We start from the raw sequence: 16,996 nt of genomic DNA on the forward strand, positions 1-16,996 counted from the left end.
AGAGGGAGGCGGCGGAGAAACTAAAATTAAACAGAGGAGCCGTAGTCCCGCGTAGATCGCAGTGGTGCAAGGAGAAAGACGAAGACGCCGCACCGTCTGGTAGCGTTCCTAGATGTTCGCTACAAAGGTTCAATCGGCCTCAGGGGGAAAGGTGGGGAAGGGTGGCAGTTCCTGGCCCTACGGGGCTGGTTGGTTGGTTGTACAACTTTTAATTCCATCGGAAACGGGGAGTCGTGCGCCCGCGGATTAGAGGCTGGAAGGTAGCCCTTGGCTTGTTGCGGCCTCTTCCGCCAGATGGACGGTGCGGTGCTGGATCGCAGGGTCCGCGCTTCGTAGCAGGGTATCCCAGGTTTCTCTACTTGTAATATTTTGCCCTATCCCTGGAGATTGTGGGCACTTCCAAATTATGTGGTCGAGGGTCCCCCTCGCCCCACAGTGTTTGCAGAGATTATTGTCCCTAAAGTCTGGTAGCGCGTGAAACGCCCAGACCGGGTTCATGAACGTATTAGTTTGTAGCCGCCTCCACGCGACAGCTTCTCTATTATTTAGTCTAACATCTGGCGGGGGTACCAGCCTACGTCCCAATTTATAATGGTCGATGATTTCCCCGTAATTTTGCAGACGCTCATCGTATGCCCAGTGTTCGGGGGGCTCGACGGCTACCCGGAAGTAGAGAGCTCGGGCTAGCTCGTGTGCCGCCTCGTTACCAGGGACGGCAGCGTGAGCGGGAGTCCAAAATAACTGAATTTTCCTATTTATCGTTCTTTGGGTGAGGATTTTGGCCGCCTCCGGTGATATTCTCCCCTTCCCAAAATTTTGAATGGCAGGTTTGCTGTCGCTAATTATGAACTTGGCTTCTGTTCCTACGCAAGCTAGCAGCCTCTGATGGCTGCCGCGGATACCGGTGCCCCTCGGCCACCGACTGCCGAAGCTACCGCCGCACCTGTTCTGCCACTTGCCGCATCAACATAGACTACTTCCTTTGCTCCCATGTTCTTGAACCGTAGCTCTAGAGCTTCGGCTCGTTTGGCCCTTCTTTCGACATTAAATTCTGGATGCATATTCCTAGGGAAGTGGGGGACTACCAAGGCATTCCTGATTTCACTATTAATTGTCTTTTTTTGAACTCCCCTGTCTGGGTTGAGGCCTACTTTTGCAAGGATTACCCTGCCCGTCTCGGTCGTGCTTAGTCTCTCTAATTTGGAGACTCGCACGGCCTCCGCCAATTCTGCCCACGTGTTATGCACCCCGAGCTCGAGCAATAGTTCGCTCGAGGTACCCATGGGCAGTCCTAGCGCCTTCTTTACGCATCTTCGAATCAGGCAGTCTGACCTCTTTTTCGCCGGCCTTGATGTCCAGGTAGGGCGTGGCGTAACTGATTCTGCTTATTACGTATGCCTGGATTAATTTTAGTAAATTTCTCTCCTTGAGGCCTCTTCCTTTAGTGGCGACCCTCCTCAAGAGCCCGAGGGTTTGCATTGCGTAACTTTCTAATTTTTTCAGGACCTCTCCGTTATGGCCGTGGGATTGAATGACCATCCCCAAAATCCTGATCTGATTTACTTTTGGCACCGGTTTGCCCTCCACCTGAATATGAAACTCCCCGCTATTCTTGCAGCGGAGGTACTTTGGGTTATAAACGAACAACTCAGATTTATGCGGGGAGCACGAAAGTCCCCTTTTAGCCGCGTAATCGACAGTGATGTCGGTCGCTGCTTGCAGGCGTTCCTCCGTACTCGCAAAGCTCCCATGGTTAATCCAGAGGTTAATATCGTCCGCATACATGCTAAAATTTTGCCCCTTGATTTGGTTAAGTTTACCCGGGAGGCCTCTCATTGCCACTTTGAATAGAAAATGCGATAGCACTGAGCCCTGCGGTGTGCCTTTGCTTCCTAACTCTATCGTAGGAGATTCTAAATTTTGAAATATCATGCAGGCTTTTCTGCCCGATAAGAAGTCTTTTATGTAGTTGTACGTTCTCTCCCCTACTCCGAGCACTTCAAGCCCTTCGAGAATAGCCTCGTGCCTGACATTGTACGGGGCTGGGACGGTAGGTCAACGCCACTTCCGGCGGAGGCTAGCCAGCCACTGAATTTTATTGGTTGTAGGCAGTCATTGCACCCGCCACTGCTTGTTAACGCTATGTTGTTGTTGTGGTTATAGGAAGAAAGAAAAGAAAATGCACGGGCCTGCTACTGGCTCTGTAGTTGAGCCACCTCCGCTGCCTCGTGCAGACAGAAGAGAAAATAGTGAAGAAAGAAAAGGAAGATGGAAAGAAAGGCGCGCGCCGCAACAAACAGCCGTCGTCCACCACCGAAGCGGTGGCGGGTGCAATGACGGTCTACAACAGATAAAAATTTGGTGGCTAGCCCCCGCCCCAAGCGGCGGTGACCTGCATGCCCCAGCCCCGTCATGGTCATTGTTAACGCGAAAGCGTCACATTGCTATGTTGACAGATTTCTGTCTGCAGACCGTGTCCGCAGACCACGCCCGCAAAATAGTGTCCGCAGCAGTTGCAGGTAATTAATAAGCGGTAGAGGATAACGAGTGGCGTCCATCGTAGAGGCTGACGTAATGTTGCTGCAGAAGAAATAATTAGGCCGATAAGTTAATTAGGTAATTAATTAGAATAACTGGTTCACAGGGAAGGAAAGGCGCGGTATCTGCCACACTCGTTCTGTGGACACCTCAAACTGATTTAAAAACTGATTTATTTATAGGAAGGGAAAGGCACTGTAACTGTCTCACTTGTTTTCTGTGGACACTGCAACCGCGCCGTAAGGGAAGGGAGGGGGATGGGAGTGAAAGTGGAAGAGAAAGAGGTGCCGTAGTGGAGGGCTACGGAGTAATTTCGACTACCTGGGGATCTTTAACGTGCTCTGACATCGCACAGCACACGGACGCCTCTTCGTTTCGCCTCCATCGAAACGCAGCCGCCGAGGTCGGGTTCGAACCCGGGTACTCCGGCACAGTAGTCGGGCGTCTTACCACTGCACCACCCCGGCGGGGCTGTGGACACCTCAACTGCACCTAAGGGAAGGGCGGAAGGGGGGAGGCAAAACGGAAAGAGAGAAACGGGTGCCGTAGTCGATAGGACGTCACGCAACCGGAAGTAAAGCCGAAAAAGGGCATAGGAAGGGATTGGCGCGCAATTTGAAAGTATTGAAGACAAAAATGTGCAAACAAGAAGTGAATCAAGCTACTAAAAGCAACCAACAGCAGGACCGGTCCCATATGGGCCGATTTGAACATACCTCCAGGCCCTTGTATAGGTAATAAATGTTCTTACCACCACCACCACAGCAGCATCCGTGCTTTCGCATTACTCCAATGTAGACTCTGCAGTGCTCTTTAATTTTTATTTTGTTGTGGCTGTAGGAAGAAAGAAAATAAAATGCTTGGGTCTGCTACTGGCTCTGTAGCTGAGCCACCTCCGCTACCTCCTGCGGGAAGAAGAGGAAATAGACAAGAATGAAAGAAGAAGAGGGAGAGGAAGACGCGCTGCGCAACACCAGCCGTCGTCCACCCCACCGAAACGATGGCAGATGCAATGACGGCCTACAACAGATAAACATTCAGTGGCAGGCTAGTCACCGCCGCAAGCGGCGGTAGCCCGCCTGTCCCAGCCCCATCAGGGCAGGACCAGCACCACTGCTTCGGCGGTGGACGACGGCTGTTGTTGAGGCGCGCGTCTTTCTCTCTCTCTTCTTTTAACGCGACTGTACAAAGGAGTACAACATTTTATGAAGGTTCTAGAGCGAAGGTTGCAGACCGTGATTAGAGACATAGTTGGGCCTCATCAGACTTGGAATAAAGGGCGCTCCATTTTAACGCGACAACGTTAAGGGCCCCATGTCGCAGAAACGTCGGTGTCGTCGTCGGCGGCCGCCGTCCCGCGTCGTCCGGCGTTGGCCGTGAGCGACAAATTCCAGAAGCATTAATAAATAAAAACGAGTAGGAATAATCCTCGACCTGGGGAATCGAATGTGAGTCTCCGGGGTGCGAGACGAGCACACTAACCACTCCGCCACGCCAGCTAGGTGATTTAAAATGGACAAAGGCGCATCTATTGATTGCGGTGTTGTATGAGAAATGTCCTTTAGAGAAGTGTATTGTGGCGTATAATAATAACTATGAGCTTGTAAATTACAGAATTACAGAACACGCAGTTTAGCGAGTGGCAAATTACTTTTCCACTGTACTTCCACATCGCTTGGCGTGCACGTAGCGCCATCATGCGTGTGGCGCACGGAATAAGATAGACAGGAAATGGCCTCCGAGATCTTCATCGCGCCGGCTCAGATCGGCAACGATGTTGCCGACGAACTACGCCTGCAACTTGAGGCCCTCGCGTTTCGGCAAGGTGGCTGGCAGCGCTTCTACGTCCCGGAAGGATTAATAAATAAAAATGAGTATAGCAACTTGCTCGATAGCGAATCGCGTTCCATTATTAAGGGCGAATCTTAAGCGTCCTCCAAAATGTGTCCCTTTCTTCTCTTTTTCTCTTCTGTCCGCACGAGGCAGCGGAGCTAGGTGGCTCAGCTACAGAGCCAGTAGCAGGCCCGTGCATTTTCTTTTCTTTCTTCCTTCTTCCTAAAGCCACAACAACAATAATCGGCCTCTGGTCGAGGTAGTCCTCACGTTAACGCAACCAGTAATGATTACCGTGTTGTCCTTCGCCGTCTCCCAAGTGGTAAGCTTGTCGTCGACTATGGTTTCCTGCATGCTGACCTCGCCGGCCGCCCCTACCGTGCTCAAGACTTCAGAGACGCACTTCGGAACGTGGTGACTTTGAAAGAAAAACTATCGGATGATTTTAAATGTCGCATATCTGTATGGTAACATGCAAATTGGTGTAGTCTAAAGAAAAACGTCTCATGTGGAGATTAGTTCGTTAATAACCGTCGCTGGGTTGTGGTGGATCCGTAACCGAAGGAGGTGAAGATGAAACTGATCTGGCTCCCTGAGCATTTGGATGACTCCTTTATATGTGAGGCTCTGCGAGCGTATGCAAATTCACCTCAATTTCGGGGGGGGGGGGGGGGGGACTGGAAAGTTGCCGACATGAAACAGATGATGACGCTCAGCTGGGATGTAACTTTGACTCCTGCCGAAGCGGTTAGTGTTGGTAACGTTCCGCATCAGCTGTGTGTGGAATGCAGAGCCTCGTTGTAATACCTGGCCGACCACCTCTCTGTCAACGTTGCAACCGCGTAGGACACACTCGTCGGCAACGCGATACGCCATGTTGCTAAGATTACTGTCGTTTCGGCAACACAGCGGAGGAGTCTAGTGACATACACGGACAAGCTTGGGCATCGGGTCCGGCCTCCTGATGACGCATTACGGGAGCAAATCATGAACGTCTCTGAGATAATTGACGCGTCTGGCGACCGCCGTTGTGGCTTAGTCTTCAAGCACCACTCCACAGACTACTAGAAAAATACCGCTCAAGAGTCCGAAGGGGATGTCAACGATGCGGCGTCTCAGGCATTGCCGGGTCAATCTTCTGACAAGGAGCCAACTGCCAACGAGCCACCACTCGTCTGCAAACACCCCGCAAGTGCCTCCGCAGATATTTCGATCCCTGTGGCCTTGCTGTGGAGCAATGTCTAGACCAGTGCCCGATTCCTGCGATATCCAGGGGGATGTAGGCCTATAGCAACAAGAATGTGACGGCCAGGTAGGGTGGAGGAAAGCCGATCAAGTTTGGCAGATCGATGAGTCTCGGTGAGTTCGGCGAGGGTATTGTTAAAATGGCGAGAATTGGGCCTAATTGGAATGTCTTTGTTTGTCTTTTCTGTCGTTCAATGTGTTAGCGCGGTGAAACCAATTATGAGGGTATTGTGTAAACGCTTTTTATAAAGGCACTCATTCGACGTGTGGCGGGGAATATTGAGGGCCATCTTGTACGCCTGGTTGATAAGGCAGTTGACCTTGTTCTCCTCTACTCTAGAGAGTAAGAGATGGGGTAATGAATAGACTACTCGACTCAGCACGAAAGCCTGGATCAGGCGACGGATGTCGTGTTTCCGCATTCTATGGTATTTATTAGCGATTCGTCGAATTAGGCGGATTGTTTGCTGCACGGTAACAGTGAGCTTGGTGATCGAGGCAGTGTTCTTGCCATTGTTCTAGAGAATCATCCCCTAATGCGAACTGCCTCCACCTACGGATGCGCACGGCACCATTGGTGACCTCGATTCTAGGCGCGGGAGCTTTGTCTATCCTCCCGCGATGCGGGTGAAGGACCAAAAGTTCAAATTCGCCGTCGCAGTCGAACGTCAAAACAAAAAGGGAACTGCCGGCGTTCGCTGTTGAGGAGGCCCGGTAGTGACTCGGAGGCGGCTTCGCCGTCTTCCGACAGGCAAATGGCATTGTAGGCAAAACTATGTGCTGTCACCATGGTGGTCTCTCAAGAGATAGTGCTTGCAACACTCCACATACAGGGTCTTGGCTCTCGCCAGAGGCAGATGCAACTTCGCCGACTTTTGCACAGCAGGCGTCTAGATATTGTGGCAGTCCAAGAGACGAGTATAGAGAGCGAGGAGACCGAGAGAGCGCTACTATTGCGAGAGCAATACTACGCTAGGTAGAATCGTTCTTCAGAGTGGCCTGTGCTCCGCGCCCGAGCTCCGTCGCGCCGCGCGTCACTCAGCCACAGCTGGCATGCCGTTTCCATGGCAACAAAGACAAGCACTCCTCATTTCTCCGAGCTGTCGAAGAGCGGTGCACTGGGAGTTATATCCACAGCAACCCGAATCAACCACACATTGGGCTAGAAGTTCAGACTTCGTATTCCATAGAGTTACACAGGAAACCAGATACGCCATCAACAATGTAGAAACCAAGACACAATTGTTCAATGATCACAAGAGCGTATTCATTGGAATAATTAAACTATATAAGATACACTGTAGGGCCGCGGTGGGCACTTTTTTAATGTTTCGGCGCGCGCGCCGCAGAAAACAATAATGGAATGTTCTCCAAGCTCCGAGAACACGATGCGACCGATTACGTAATCTCGGCCACCGCGCTGCGCCTCCTCGCCCTCGTCGTCATGGGCAGAGTCACCCGGCCCTCCTCCTCGCTTCGCGCGGGAAGGCCGCGCGTGCTGACCATGTTCGAGTAAATTCGAGACCTCTCCAGAGGGTCGAGGGGGGAAGGCATAGCTTTGGCAGCGCTAAGCTGTTTTCCGTTCCTCCTCCGCGCCTAGAAGCTTCTGCACTGGCTATTTAAGAGCGCGCCGCTCAGCCATGGACGGTTCTGGTTCTGAGTTTGGTTTGATTCTCGCTCGGAGAAGACCGCGTAGCAGGCAGGCCCCGACTGAGAAGTAAAAAGAGCAATGCGCTCAGGTGGCAGTTAGTCTTTCGCCCAGTCTCTTTTGTAAAGTATGCCGTCTCTCTGTCTCGTGTAAATAAGTTTGCTGTACCTTTTTTGTGGTATAAAGTTAATTTTCGTTTTGTTACTGCAAGTTCGTCGCCCTTCGTCTCAGTGTGTTTGCGTGTGAACTACACGTCGCCTGCCGAATCGAAGGAGCACCTTGGAGAGGTGCGGAAGATTTGAAGAACAATAAGAACTTGACGTTTACTGACGCAGTCGACAGGACGATTCGGCAACTGCAGCACTCCGCAGCCCAGCCCGTTACTCGAGCCGTCGCAACGTTATCGGCGCTCACCGAAGTCTGCCGGCCGTTCAAGGTGGAAGAGCTTCGCCGCGTGCAAGGACCTAGGGACCCCAAGAGGAGGCGGTCAGAGGCAGCGACGAGTAGGAGTGCCCACCAGCGAGGAGCGACGGGGCAAGGAGGGAGCAACCATTGCTCAAGTGCTAAGATCTCCCGGTCGTTCGGGGTAGGAACTTCATCAACGCTTGCAAGATCCCAGCGACCCCCAGCGGTGACGGTCAGCGGCAGCGACGATCGGAAGTGCCCCACAGAGAGGAGCGACGCGGCGAGGAAGGCGCAACCGTTGTTCAGGTGAGCGGGATTTCTTGCGTCCGTTAGTGTGCGTGGCTCAGGCATTGGGAGCAGGAGGTGCGCGGTGTCGACGTGGGGTTAGTTCGATTAGTAAACATGAACACCAGAAAGTCAGTGTTTTCCGAATGGACCAGTGTGTTCGTCAGAGTAACCGTATCTGCACTGAGACGGAAGAATTGCGTAACAAAGACGAATAGTAAGGACCTACCGAAGCGTCTAGAGACAGAGGCGAAAGCAGAGACTGAATTGGAAGTGAGAAAGATGGAGATAGAAGAAGAGATGGAAATGAGAAAGATAGAAGTCGAGATGAGAAAGATAGCAGCTAAGTTGGAAATCGCTAAGATGGATGCAGAATTGAGAAAGTACGAACTGGAAACTCAAAAAGCGATAGCTGAAGCTCTAAATATACCAGCAGAGGTCCAGTTATTACAAATAAGACAAATGCCCCTCCGACGCCAAATCGAAACAGGTATTCAAGCAAAAGAAACTAAAAAGAACCCTCCGAAAGAGCGGCACCGAACAGCGCTTGCAGAGCTTGCAGACGGTGTGTCAGGTAACGCTGCAGCTTCAGCGTCAGACACTACCGCGAGCATAGATCCGGCGGAGACGACCTTCGCCAAGGAGAGCAATTCAGTCGGCATGAAGGCGCGTTGCCGGCCAGCGAAGTAAACAACGCCAAAACATCGGCTGAAGTCTTCCCAATAGAGGTGCCTGCGTGCGATCAAATTACCGAAGGCGTCAGCCCGTCAGGTGCACCGGAAGGCGCGTGGCAGCAGGAGACCGAACTAAAACTCGCTGGTCGACGAGGTAATCGAAGAGCATAAAGCTGCTATGTGTTTACAAACTGACCCTGACGCGTCAAATGCAGCTAATGCGAGTGAATCAGCGGCACTGGGCGTGAGCGCTTACCAAGAACAGGGCGCCACGTTCGGTTCAGTGCCAGCGGTCACGAGCGATGCGATAGGCGAGATCCGCGATCTTACGTTGACCGCTGCAGATGCTGTTTGTAGGACAGCAGTATCAGCAGCTGTCGCAAGCATCAAAGCCAGCACCACGATAGGCGCGGAATTAGCCACCGGTGGCAACTGTGAACCAAAGACACTCCACGATGTAGAGAGCACCGCGCGCGAGGATGAGCTTACAGGAGTAGCATAAGCGAAAATCCAAGAGAGTCACAGGATACGTCCCATCCCTCTGGCTCTAAAGAACAGGGCATCATCGCTGGAGGTTTATCGACAGCAACACCGCAAGTCGAGACCGCCGCAATGAACCACGACGCGCCGGCTACGAATACGTTGACCGCAGAAGATGCGGTATGTAGGAGAGCGATCTCATCAGCACCCGTAAATATCAAGGTCAGTGCCATGACAGGCGCTCAATTGGCCACCGCTTTCACTCGTGAACCTCAATGAAGCGACGAGCCCCCATTCAAAGGCGACCGTTTAGCATGCTGCCTTTTTCCAGACCTACGCGACCCGCCTGATACGGCGCCCCTCCATAGCTCTAACGAGTGTCGAGATGAAACATATTCTCCACTTGAGCCTGAACAGCGTCGTGCCGGCGGGCGTGAGCGGTCCTGCTCGCCTGTGCATGAAAGTGTGTGCGCTCGCGAGCATGGAGTTACAAACGAAGCGTGCAAAGAACCCTTGCCGGACTTGACCACATGTGATGTGTGCGGAACTCCAAGATCTGGGACTTGCCGTGAACGTTTTGCATGCCTTGCAGTGACTGTACACAAGAAACGTGCTCGCGAAATTTTTGTATCAAGAACTGCGACCTGTCGCGAATGTCATTCGTGCCACCCTGGGACTGTGAAAAGGAGCTGTGCATGTAGATCGTGTTCTTGTGAACGGAAAGTCGCGGCCTTTTGTGTTTGTTCGGTTTGCCTGGGCAAAAAAGCCCAGCAATCCTCTTATCGTGGGGCGTGTAAGGCCGCGGTGGCCCTTTTTTCTAATGTTTCGGTGCGCGCGCCGCAGAAAAAGACGATGGAACGTTCTCCAAGCTCCGAGAACACGACGCGACCGAATACGTAATCTCGGCCACCGCGTCGCCTCCTTGCCCTCGTCGTCATGGTCAGAGTCACGCGAGCATTCTCACGCACGGTCCCGGCCCTCCTCCTCGCTTCGCTCGGGAAGGCCGCGCGTGCTGACCATGTTCGAGTAAATTCGAGAACTCTCCATAGGGCCAAGGGGGGAAGGCATAGCTTTGGCAGCGCTAAGCTGTTTTCCGTTCCTCCTCCGCGCCTAGAAGCTTCTGCGCTGGCTATTTAAGAGCACGCCGCGCAGCCACGGACGGTTCTGGTTCTGAGTTTGGTTTGATTCTCGCTCGGAGAAGGCCGCGTAGCAGGCAGGCCCCGACTGAGAAGTCGTAAAAAGAGCAATGCGCTCAGTTTGCAGTTAGTCTTTCGCCCAGTCTCTTTTGTAAAGTATGTCGTCTCTCTGTCTCGTGTAAATAAGTTTGCTGTATCTTGTGTTTGTGTCGCATAAAGTTAATTTTCGTTTTGTTACTGCAAGTTCGTCATCCTACATCTCATTGTGTGGTTCTGTGTGAACTACACGTCGCCTGCCGAATCGAAGAAGCATCTTGGAGAGGTGCGGAAGATTTCAAGAACAAGAAGAACCTGACGTTTACTTACACCATGGCTCTGTCTACGTCGATAAACCAAGCTAAATCAAACATTGCTCTCGGAAATCTTAAGCTTAACCAGAGTTAAACCATAGCCATTTTCGGCTGACTTTAATGTCCTTGTCGCGCATGCTGTGGGCTTGTCGGCGGGTTGCTTTATGTTTATGCGAAAGACACTCCCTAGTTCTAGCCTAACTTATAATATTGACGCCGAGGGCCAGTTGATGTGTTGCGATCTTCTACTCTTTAGAAAGTGATGGCGGATAATTAGCGTTTACGCTTTTAATACTCTTACTCAGCGTATAAGTTTCTTTGAAGACATAGCTAGCTTATTGGAATGTGACCGACATCTTGTGCTAATGGGGGACTGCAATTGCATTTGCGACCCCACTGATCGTTCTAGTCCAGACGCGCGCAGTGATAGGAACGGTGAACTTTTGTTCCGTGTTACAGAAGAAGGACTAACTGATACAGGAGCGTCCTGCCGTACTTCTAGATCACTCACCCACATTCAGTGACATACCCGCGCTCGTCTAGACTGCATTTATCCATCTTGTACATTATTTTGCCTCGGGATTGCGTACGAAACTATGCCGATCTCTTTTTCTGTCATTGCATGTTGGTGGCCCGGCTCGGAGGCAATCACCATTCAAAGTTTAGGCTGCAGTGGGAACTTTGGAAGTTGAACTCATCGCTGGTAAATGACCAAGAATTTATCATTCTCGCGAGCTCACAGTTCCAATCGCGTTTTTCGGAAGTCAGTCCTTATTTGCCGCTTGGGAAATGTTCAAGCCGAGACTGCGTGCGATAGCAATTGATCTTGGCTCAATTAAATATTTCTACAAGAAACATCGGGAGCGGGCACTTAACAAAAGCTTGTGCAGCCTAATGAATTCGAATGTGAATCCCCTGGCTTGTATACGGACAAGTGTATTTTAATTTTATTCTGTTTAAGGTGTATCACTTGATCGACAGCATTATCAAGCTAATTTACTTCAAGCGGCAGCATATCACACTGTAAACAAAACTGCGTAATTCGCTCCAAGAGCCTTTTGGGGGGTCTGGATTCACAACGAGAGATTATTTGAGGAGTTTTAAAAGTAGACTGCCTCCACAATGACGCACTGTACTTTGTCACACACAAATCGCTTGCCAACGTTAAACGAACAATTCTGATGTTCTGCGAAACGAGAAAAATGTTGCGGTAAGTTCTTCTATGGGCCGCCCTCCCAACTCGCATCCCCATACGTTTCGATAGGTTTTTAAAATACCTCGGCTCGGTAATGAGATTGTATACTTTCATGATCTGTTCTAGAATGTTCACGGTTACTCTGCACCGCATAACGGCATCATAGGCGCCCCATGAAATGAGAAAACGGCTTCGAAATTTTGCGGTTGCATGTATTCCTATGGGCACTAACCCTAGTTTTCATCCCCAGTCGGCTGCCGCGCCGCGAGTGTTATTTGCCAACACGGTGTTGGTCTATATTCATGAATCGCCTGGTGACGTCATGAGCTGTCGTGACAGTATATCAAGCGTCCCTTGTCGAACACAACCAGCATATCATTGAACGCATCAAAGTTCGTCGGCGTTCTATAATTAGTTTACAGGAAAGGAAGACCGCAGTATCTGTCACTCGCGGAATCTCGCTATCCTCACTATAGACAATGGGAATTATAAAGAGCGCTTCATGATCCGGGGCGTAGCGCCATAACACGAAACCAGGCAATAAATAAAGAACATCCGGGGCGTGGCGCAGTTGGTAAAGCGCTGGACTCCAAGGGATGGAGGTTCAGTTCCCGGTGGTGAAAAGGATTATTATTTTATGTTCAACTGTCGCATTCGAAAGCGTGACATTTCTGTTGGCAACGTTCTGTCGACAACTGGGATGTATTAAAGGTTTTCGCCTTAATATACAAAAAAATATGAATCTTGACCTGGTTAGGTGTAAGCATCCACAATTTGGGGAGTCCAATTAAAAGCATAAGGCTGCTTCCTTTCTCTAAAACTTAATTTAAATGAGCCGTAGCAGAGGGCTTCGGAAAACTTTCAACCACCTAGGGATCTTTTACGTGCGCTAACATTGCACATCACACGGACGCAGTACCCGGGTAAGATCCCGATCGGGGCGGCTGCGTTTCGATGGAGACGAAACGAAGAGGCAGGCGTCCCTGTGCTGTGCAAAGTCAGCGCTGTTGTTGTTGTGGCTGTAGGAAGAAGGAAAAGAAAATGCACGGGCCTGCTACTGGTTCTGTAGCTGAGCCACGCCCGCTGCCTGATTTATTGATTGATTTATAGGAAGGGAAAAGCGCGGTAACTGACTCACTTGTTTTGTGTGGACACCTCAACCGCGCCTTAAGGTAAGGGAGGAAGGTGGGAATGAAAGTGGAGAGAGAGAAATTGATTGTGAACTGGTGAGGCCATTCCGCGTGTGGGGGATATTGCCAGGTTTCCCCTTTATGGTTCAGGTTTCATGCCTAGCTAGGGCTACGGTCATGACATAGTCTTCCCCGGGCTCAGGATCGGTAAACTGGTTCGCCAGTTTGCAGGCAGATAACACATCTCTAAAATGTTTTTCTGCCAATGGTTTTTCTGCCAGTGGCACTTATTCCTGTTGGAGATGGATTGATTAAACTAAAAAATCCTCGTCTTAGCCAAGATCAACTGAAAGCTGCAACCAGCCGATAACTGCAGATTTCGGAGGTGCGAGCATTTGGTAGAGGTTTATTATGCAAATCTGATGAATTGAACTGCGTTGCTGACTTACTGCATTGCACTTCTTTTCCCTCATTGCCTGTGAATTCATTTATTCCAGAGCAACTTGCATGCGTGAAGGGAATTATCCGCGGGGTTGTTTCCTGCTCTATGCCAGCGGAGATTCTTGAGGACCTTTATGAGGCCCGTGTTGGTATCATGTCAATGTACTGTTGTAGCAGACAGGCTGGAGGCTCACGCGTACCAACGGAGTCAGTAATTGCCACATTTGTAGGGTCCTCTTGCCCAAGTGAAATTAGTTTGGCCAAATATATACCGTGTTGACCCTTTGCATCCTCAGCCATTACAATGCAAACATTGCTGGCGTTTTGGGACAGTGCCAAAGCGTGCAAGTCGGCAACGCGCTGCGGCGTTTGCAGCGGTGATCATTCTTCAGATCACTGCCCTTCTGAGTCGATTAACTGCGGCCTTTGCCAATGCAGTCACACAGCTGATGATCCCACTTGTCCAAAGAGGACCGATGAGCAGAGTGTCCTAGACATTATTCAACGCGACAGGTGCTCGCGCGCAGATGCTTATGCCCTAGTAGCAAAAAGACAGAGCGCATAAGCGAATATTGCCTGCACCTCATCTCCTGATGTTGAAGCAAGTTTAACAAAGTCGGTTGTTGCTGTAGTAGAGAAGGCTGTTGCTGGGGTAATTGATCGCTTGATTAATACATTCAGCGATGCTTTGAAGCAAGTAATTTCCGCGCAGGCTGCGTCGTCGTCCTTAGATATTCTAACCCCGTCTACCTGCTCTATTTCCAATAAAACAATAGATAACATTCAACCTACCTCCTCTTCTGCGTCCCCGCCTCTGGAAGCAAACGATACTGACTCAATCCCTATTTCTACCGCATGTCAGTCAGACGTTGAGATGGCCTGCCCATCTTAGAAGCGTCGTGCTTCCTCTTCTCCTAATAAATCAGACCATCCGCAAGTCAAATCTAAGAAAGGTACTCAAGGAATTGCAAAGAAAACGGATGTGTTGTAAGATGCTGTTGCTGCCTCATTTTTAAAGCATAAATCATGGCGGGAATCTCTGTACTCCAGTTGAATTGTCGCTCTATCGTATCGATATTTCGACGACCTGAAGCACCTTATTCTTAAAATTACCCTTGATATTATCTTACTGCATGAAACTTGGCTCTCTCCTAATCGTCCTTTCACAGCTAAAAGTTTTCGTGTTTTTAGAACTGATCGACGACACGGCAGGGGTGGATGCTTGTTAACATTGATTTCAACAAATACAGTTCATCGTGCTAAAATGGTTCATGAATTTATTGGGCCTGATTGTGAGATACTTGCCGTTGAGTTAATTGTCCTGCAGTGTGTCCCTGCCATATTTGCAAATATCTACTTTCCCACAGGCGTCCGTAGGATAGATTGTTTAGAAGCTTTGCTGACAATTCATTCAAATGTAGTTTTGGCTGGGGAATTCAATTCACCTAATGTCATATGGGGTTTCAAAACAGACTATAGTGGGCAGTTACTTTGATCTTGATTGTCTAGAAATGATGTTCAATGCTATAGTAGTAGCGCCTATACTTATATGAGAGCTAATTCTCATTCAGCTATTGATTTAACATTAGCGACAAATGGTATTGGAGTATCATCGTGGTCTACAATAGACTTCGGTACGTCAAGTGACCACGACCCTATCACTTTCAACATTGCTTGTAATCCGATTAGGTCAACTGGTACATCATGTAAATTTGTCAACATTACACTCTACAAGAAATATCTAGGAGAGGCCTTCAGGTCCTCTGCCCTTTCTGATAAATCGCGGTCCTGAAGTACTGTTTTCAGTTGTCTTCAAAAAACTCCTTGGAGCTGGTAGAATGAAGAATGCAAAAATGTATATCGTCTGAGGAAAGTCGCATGGAAACGCCTAGCCCATAATCTGTGCCCAAACAAGTGGATTGATTACAAATTATTTGCAGCTTCGTTTAAAAGAACGATGTCCAAGGCTAAGGAGAAATATAATGCGAATCTGAACACCTATTTTTCTAACCCAGTCGACCGGAAATCTCTCTAAAGATACATGGAACGTTCAAAAGTTTTGCCTTCCTTTCATACCACCCAGTTTCCACGTTTTTGTCCAAACAAGATGAATATAAATCAATTGGAATCAATTGCTCGAGGCCTTGCGGCACGCTTTCAAGCATGCACTACCTTTTCTTCAGCCCGATGCAGTTTGGTACAACCTTCACTAAGGTAACTATATCTGAATTAGTGTCTGTAGTTAATTGCCTGCAATTGGCTGCCCCTGGAGTTGGCAGAATATCAGTTGCCACGCTGAAAATACTATTCAAACACTTTGCCTTGGACCTATTGCAGATTGTGAGTTGGTCTTTGGGAAACGCTTGAATTTGTGGGCGATTCCTCTGCCCGAGGGATGCGCACGACAAATACACAGCGGGCCGTGTATCAAACATCTCACAGGGGGTCGTCCAAGGCAGTCGGGGTCGTCGTCCGGGGGGCTGCAGCCTGCGGTCGTCTTCCGTGGAGAAGAGCCAGGAGCGAAGCAGGAACGAAGAGCAGGAGCGAAGAGAGAGCGAGACGACGGCGGCGCGTGCCTTCCTTTATAGCCGCCTCGCGCGGGACCGGTTATCCCCGAACGAGCGGGGAGAGGGAAACAGGCACCGCGCAGGGAGCATTGGGAAGTGGCGCGGCCTTCGATTGCGCGGCGCGCCACAGGCCTTACAGATATGTGGCGCAGGGCCCCACATATCCCCCCCTCAGCGTCCGACCCGGGCTACGCCAACAGCCGGGCCATGTCCATGTCAGAGCCCGGGGCGGCGTAAAATAGGGAGGCTTGTCGCCTGGCTCTGGCGGGATGCCCTCTCAGCTGGTCCGTGTGACGGGAGAAGCAGCAGGCATGGCGGGACTGTTCCGGCTGGTCCCTCTCCGGCAGCGGCCACATCCTCGGGGTCACAGCGCAGCTGGGCTCGGCCACGGATACGCCTGGAAGCGGCCCTGAGCTGCTACTCTACATCGCTGACCCCTATCCACGTGGCACCTTGCTGGATGCACCGAGACCCTTTTGCAGCAGGCGTTTCCGCCCCGGGCACACCTGGCTTCCTGAGGCCCGTACTCCAGGCCTGGGTAGCGGGCTCCAAAGCCAGCCTCTTTGAAGACGGCCAGCATGGCCGCACTGGTCACGATGATGGGCCACAAATCACTACGTACCCCCCCTGTTTAAGTGGCCTCTCCTTCAACCATGCGCTGGATGCGGTTTCCCGCCCCAGCGACGGTGTTCATCTGGCTGATGCAAAATCTTATCGGAATGCATTCTGAAAGAAGCAAAGACGTTAGACAAACTAGCGCACTACCTTGGCCGTAGGTTATAGCGTCGATTGCGAACCGGGTTGCTACCTGTATGCCTTACTTTGGGGGAGATCGCTGCATCGCTTTGAGCTTCCCCCGCTTCGCAGTTATCGTCCTTGCGAAGGTGGTAAGCTTTCAGGTCTGCGACGTGCACCGCACCAGCGGTTTCACCGCTCGCCAACAACCGCAGCTGGTAGGTGAGTGGCGTAGTACGTGCCGTAACTTCGAACGGTCCAACCCACTTGTGCGCTAGCGACGCGGCGAGACCACGCGCTGCGTTACTAAGCGGGTGCGTTCTTTTCAGTACCA

The sequence above is a fragment of the Amblyomma maculatum genome, chromosome 5, assembly GCF_055883805.1.
Source record: "Amblyomma maculatum isolate TAMU_Amacu chromosome 5, ASM5588380v1, whole genome shotgun sequence".
Taxonomy (NCBI): Eukaryota; Metazoa; Arthropoda; class Arachnida; order Ixodida; family Ixodidae; genus Amblyomma; species Amblyomma maculatum.